A 6,337-nucleotide genomic window follows, 5' to 3' on the forward strand; every position below is an offset into this window, starting at 1 on the left:
CTCGATTCAATCCGTAGCGCTGAAGATCCGCACTACAGCATGATTGAAATTTAAAGGCAATGTTCCTGTGTTCACGGAGACTGCATTCACGGTGAACACTGCATATGTCAGCTCGGAAATTACCTTTTTTTAAAGGCCCAATGCAGCCAGAAATTGTACATAAGCACAAGAAGCTTATTTCTCTGAAATGTTTGGCACAACATGTTTACGGGGCTCCCGAGTGGTGCAGCAGTCTAAGGCACTGCATCTCAGTGCTAGAGGTGTCACTACAGACTCTGGTTCGATTTCAGGCTGTATCACAAACGGCCTTGATTGGGAGTCCCATAGGGCGGCACGCAATTGGCCCAGCGTGGTCTTGGATAGGATTTGGCCGGGGTAGGCCGTCATTGTAAAAAAGATTTGTTCTTAACTGAATTGCCTAGTTAAATAAAGATAAATATATATAATTTAAATGTATCCCTGTTAGCATTTTCCCCTTTGCCAAGATATTTAACAGCATGATCATTACACAGGTGCACCATGTGCTGGGGACAAAAAAAAACAACTAAAAACTGCACATTTTAATCATACAACACATAGCCAGAGATGTCTTAAGGGAGCGTGCAATTATAATGCAGACTGCAGGAATGTCAACCAGAGCTGTTGCCATGCAATTTTGTGTTCATTTCTCTACCATAAGACGCCTCCAATGTCGTTTTAGAGCATTTGGCAGTACGTCCAACCAACCTCACAACCACAGACCACGTGTAACCACGCCAACCGAGGACCTCCACACCTGGCTTCACCTGTGGGATCGCCTGAGACCAGCCACCAATACAGCTGATGAAAATAATTTCTAACCAAATTGTCAGAAACCGTCTCAGGGAAGCTCATCTGCGTACTCGTCGTTCTTACCAGGGTCTTGACTAGTTCTGCATCGAAACTGACTTCAGTGGGCAAATGCTCACCTTTGGCACGCTAAAGAAGAGTGCTCTTCAAGAATGAATCCTGGTTTAAACTCTATCGGGCAGATGGTGTGTATGGTGTTGTGTGGGTGAGCGGTTTGCTGATGTCAACGTTTTGAACATTGATCCATGGTGGGGTTATGGTATGGGAAGGCATAAGCTATGGACAATGAACACAATTGCATTTTATCAATGGCAATTTGAATGCACAGAGATACCGTGATGAGATCCTGAGGTCCATTGTCATGCCATTCATACACCGCCATCACCTCAAATGCAATAAAATGCAAATTAATTACTTAATCATTAAATGTGATTTTCTTGATTTTTGTTTTAGATTCCGTCTCTCACAGTTGAAGTGTACCCATGTTAAAATTACAGACCTCTGCATGCTTTGTAGAAAAACCTGCAAAATCGGCAGTGTATCAAATACTTGTTCTCCCCACTGTACATCATACGGTGCAATTAATGTTCAAGTGATGTGAAGTCATACATTTGACATTGAAAGTGACTAGATTGGAGTTCAGGCAGTGGTGCTAGTAAACAATATCTGGTACACTATATTCAAACTGGTGCTATTAGGAGAGTGTGGCCAGTTCGAGAGAAAGCGGGAAGACAGGAGGGGTAAAAGAGTAGATGAAATGGATGAAAATGAGAACAGATTGAATGGAGTGTGGATTTAAGAGTTGTATCAATAGATTAAAGAAGAGGGGAGTTTAAGGCTTGGTTGAGCACCCTGACTTACTGACCAAGCGGTATCATGCAGAGTGACAGCCACACACTCCACAGAGGTTACTGTGAGGGTCAACACCCTGAATCACTAACATGCTATCTGATGGAGAGGAAGAGAAGAGAGAGAGGCGATTGGTAAAGGAATAGGAGTCCATTAAATACTACCACAATCCACACTCACTACAGATAAAGAGGAAATAAGGTAAAGAGAAAAACAGGTTGAAGAAGGTGGATCCTTTTTCTCTTTCAAATGATCCTTACTGTCTGACGTCAATGCTTCTGAACATTTTAGCCATTATTTGTTCTATAGGATTCACAGATAAGCTATTTTCTACTGTAATTGCTGACATTTTCTACTGCTGGTCTTCCTACCATTTCGGTTTGTATTCTCCCATTCTTTGTCATCCAGTTATATAATTAGGGATGTAATCCATCTCAAACTGTACCTGCCCTCTTGCACAGACCCTTTACTCAGTACTTTGTTGAAGCACCTTTGCCAGCGATTACAGCCTTGAATCTTCTTGGGTGTGACGCTACAAGTTTGGCACACCTGTATTTGGGGAGTTTCTCCCATTATTCTCTGCAGATCCTCTCAAGCTGTCAGGTTGGATGGGGAGCGTTGCTGCACAGCTATATTCAAGTCTCTCCAGAGATATTAGATCGGGTTCAAGTACGGGCTCTGGCTGGGCCACTCAAGGATATGCCAACCACCATACTTTACCGAAGGGATGGTGCCAGGTTTCCTCCAGACATGACGCTTGGCATTCAGGCCAAAGAGTTCATTTTTGGTTTCATCAGACCAGAGAATCTTGCTTCTCAGGGTCTGAGAGTCCTTTAGGTACCTTTTGGCAAACTCCAAGTATGCTGTCATGTGCCTTTTTACTGAGGAGTGGCTTCCATCTGGCCATTACCATAAAGGCCTGATTGGTGGAGGGCTGCAGAGATGGTTGTCCTTCTGGAAGGTTCTCCCATCTCCACAGAGGAACTCTGGAGCTCTCTGAGTGACCATCGGGTTCTTGGTCACCTCCCTGACCAAGGCCCTTCTCCTCCAATTGCTCAGTTTGGCCGGGCGGCCAGCTCTAGTAAGAGTCTTAGTGGTTCCAAACTTCTTCCGTTTAAGAATGTTGGAGGCCACTTTGTTCTTGGGGACCTTCAATACTGCAGACATTTTTTGGTACCCTTCCCCAGATCTGTGCCTCGAACCAATCCTGTCTCGGCTCACTACGGACAATTCCTTCGACCTCATGGCTTGGTTTCTGCTCATACACTGTCAACTGTGGGACCTTATATACTATATACTGTGTGCCTTTCCAAATCATGTCCAATCAATTGAATTTCCCACAGGTGGACTCCAATCAAGTTGTAGAAACATCTTAAGGATGATAAATTGAAACAGGATGTACCTGAGCTCAATTTCCAGTCTCATAGCAAAGGTTCTGTTTACTTATGTAAATAAGGTATTTATGTTTTTTATGTTTTATAAATTTGCAAACCTGTTGTCGCTTTGTCATTATGGGGTATTTTTTATTTTATTTTTGTCTTTATTTAACTAGGCAAGTCAGTTAAAAACAAATTCTCATTTACAATGATGGCCTGCCGGAAAACAGTGGATTAACTGCCTTGTTCACGGCCAGAACGACAGATTTTTACCTTGTCAGCTTAGGAATTCGATCCAGCAACCTTTCGGTTACTGACCCAACGCTCTAACCATTAGGCTACCTGCATTTTAGAATAAGGCTGTAATGTAACAAAATGTGGGAAAAGTCAAGGGGTTTGAATATTTTCTGAATGCACTGTAAACAGAGTTTATACTGTATTTGGTATTACACTTACTGGAGTCTCTCACAGGCTTTGAAAAAGCACCTACGAATAAGCTACCAGTACGGAAAGTGTTGCTGGCTGCTGGTAAGCTTTCTTGACTTGGACATAAATGTTTGCCAACACATGGCTAACCTTTATTTAACCAGCTGAACAGCTGCTCTTATTGAAAATGTGTTTGGAGTTACCTTTGTAGCTAATAGGCTATGTTAGAGTTTATACTTCCTCTTCCAATTATGTGTGGAGGTCAAAGTAAAGTGGGGTGGGGGGTATCCAGGCAAGGAAAGACATAGGGGGATTAGATTGTTTTCTTTCAGTTGGGTTGGCAATTACTCTGAATACTTTCTTTTCCTTTTCCATATGCTCTCTCTCAACTATCTTAATACTGTTTAAAAGAGAGCTGGAGTCTAGCCTCTCAGTGCAGTCTTTGTCAACGTTCATATCTGATTCCTGTCACATGTTAAGCGCTCTGACAGAATCTCTGTGTCTGAAGTGGCCCCGTCTCCCTTTGTCATTATATAGTATAGACTGAGGGAGTGTTTGACCAGCTGTTAAAAATACAACTTTCTTCTCGCCCTCTCAAACACCTCCCACCCCAGGTTCTCTCTCTCTCCCTTCACCGTGTCGTTTCTGTACAGGGTGCGGTCCTGGGGGCCATGGCCCTTTTGTCTTCCTACTGGTGTGAGGGCAGTCAGAAGGTCCCCAAGCCCCTCTGCTCGGCCAACAAACTGACCAAATGCATACCTGGGCCGGGGTCTCACATAACTCCACCTCTATCCAGTTCTCCTGGGAGATGGGGGACGACCGCTTCGTCTTCCCTGCCTTCCATGCAGGCATGTGGATGAGCTGTGAGGAGAACATCTACACTGACGCCAGGGGTGAGACTTTGGGGGGTGAAAATGGATGGTTGGAACATTAATACCGCTAGGATTGTTCGCAAGAGTTGCATATAGTGGGTTCAAAGTGGGGGAGTTGCATATAGTGGGTTCAAAGTGGTGGAGTTGCATATAGTGGGTTCGAAGTGAGGGAGTTGCATATAGTGGGTTCAAAGTGGGGAGTTGCATATAGTGGGTTCAAAGTGGGGGAGTTGCAGTCACACAGTAATGTAACAATGGGAAGCGAGGGTCAAAATGAAAATCACTGGTGAGATTAAACGCAATGATAGTCTGGGTACGGTGTGTGTGTGTGTGTGTGTGTGTGTGTGTGCGTGCGTGCGTGCGTGCGTGCGTGCGTGTGTGAGTGAGTGAGTGAGTGTGTGTGTGAGAGAGAGAGAGAGCTCTTGCACTCTATAAAGAGGATTATTATCGGTGCTCTGTTCAGGGGGATTTAGATTCTAACAGCATGACTTAATTATGGATTATGACCAGGTAGAGAGAAAGGTTTATATTATACAACCCCCCCACCTTGACTGAACTCAACACCCTAAAGCTGGGCCTGGACAAGACTTGATAGAGCCAATTTGTCTCCAAATTAATAATTTATATGTCTCCAACTAAACCAAAAATCTAAATGAAAGAATAGGACTAAATCTAATTTAATCAAACTTTAAATGCATTTATTTAGTCATGTTCTTTAACTTAGATTTTTGGTTTAGATGGAGATGTGAATCCATGTTAATGATTAACTTACATTACATTTCAAATCAACCAAAGCTTGAAACCCTAAGCCTCTGCTGTATGTGTTGTCTATCTTTTGGTTGAATTGCAGATGCTATACAGGCCTAAATAGTATTAGTGATGATATATGACTTATAAAGTATGGTTACATTTCATTTTCTCTGTTAATAATATGAAATAATAAATATGTATTTTCTTTTTTAGAGGAAAAGTGTCGCAGTTTTCTTTCTTTAACTCCAGGAGGTGAAAAAGGTCAATGATTCTGCAGTGTCAAGATTGTTGTTGATGTTGGTACACATTACACAGTCATGATATAGTTGTACTGTATCATCCTCTCTGTTGTGGTTGTCGGTGTCAATGGAGCTCATGTATGTTGGGCTGCTGTGTATCAGCTGTGTGCTGCTGTCTCTTCAGTTGTGTCTGGATGCCTTTTGGCCCTCACAGATCTGGGGACAGCTCCTCAATGCCTACTCTGCAGTCTTCACTATATTAGGAGGTTCACATTTTAATTTAGAATCTATCTTTTTTATCAATCAGCACAGGGTTTCCCAAACTCGGTTCTGAGTCGTCGTCACTACAGCTGATTCAAGTAACCAACTGGTCATCAAGCTTTGATGATTTGAGTCATCAGTGTAGTGCTAGGGCAAAAACCCAAATGTGTACCCGGGGGATGGCCCCAGAACCGAGTTTGGGAAACCATGATATAGCAGAAGCTCTTATGAAGAGCAACTTACAACCAGTGCGTTCCAACTTAGGTAAGACACCCACACATCACAGTCATTGCAAGTAAAACTTTCCTCAATAAAGCTATTAGCGAAATAAATATGTCTCTCTGATGGAATCCACATATAAGCTTTCAATGTCTGTTTTATTCTCTTAGGGTTACTGGGAATGGTGGCTCACAAGATGTTCATGCAGGTGTTTCAGACTACTGCCTCTATGGGTCCAGAGGACTTCAAACCACACAGCTATGGCTACTCCTGGGGCTTTTAGTAAGTCTGTACACACACACTGTTTACTACTGTACCACTACGTATTCTCTGATCTTTAGTGTGCTCTCCTGGTTATTTGGTCTCCAAGAGCAAGTGTGCTTAAGTTGTTACATGTTCCCCTTTAAATAAGAGAGACACCCAATAATATATCTCAAGGACTCTCATGAGGCCTGGGCTCCTGTTAAAGACCTCTGTCCATCTCAAATAGATTATTGCAGTATTGCATATGCCTTGT

Source organism: Oncorhynchus keta, chromosome 5 (assembly GCF_023373465.1).
Source record: "Oncorhynchus keta strain PuntledgeMale-10-30-2019 chromosome 5, Oket_V2, whole genome shotgun sequence".
Classification (NCBI taxonomy): Eukaryota; Metazoa; Chordata; class Actinopteri; order Salmoniformes; family Salmonidae; genus Oncorhynchus; species Oncorhynchus keta.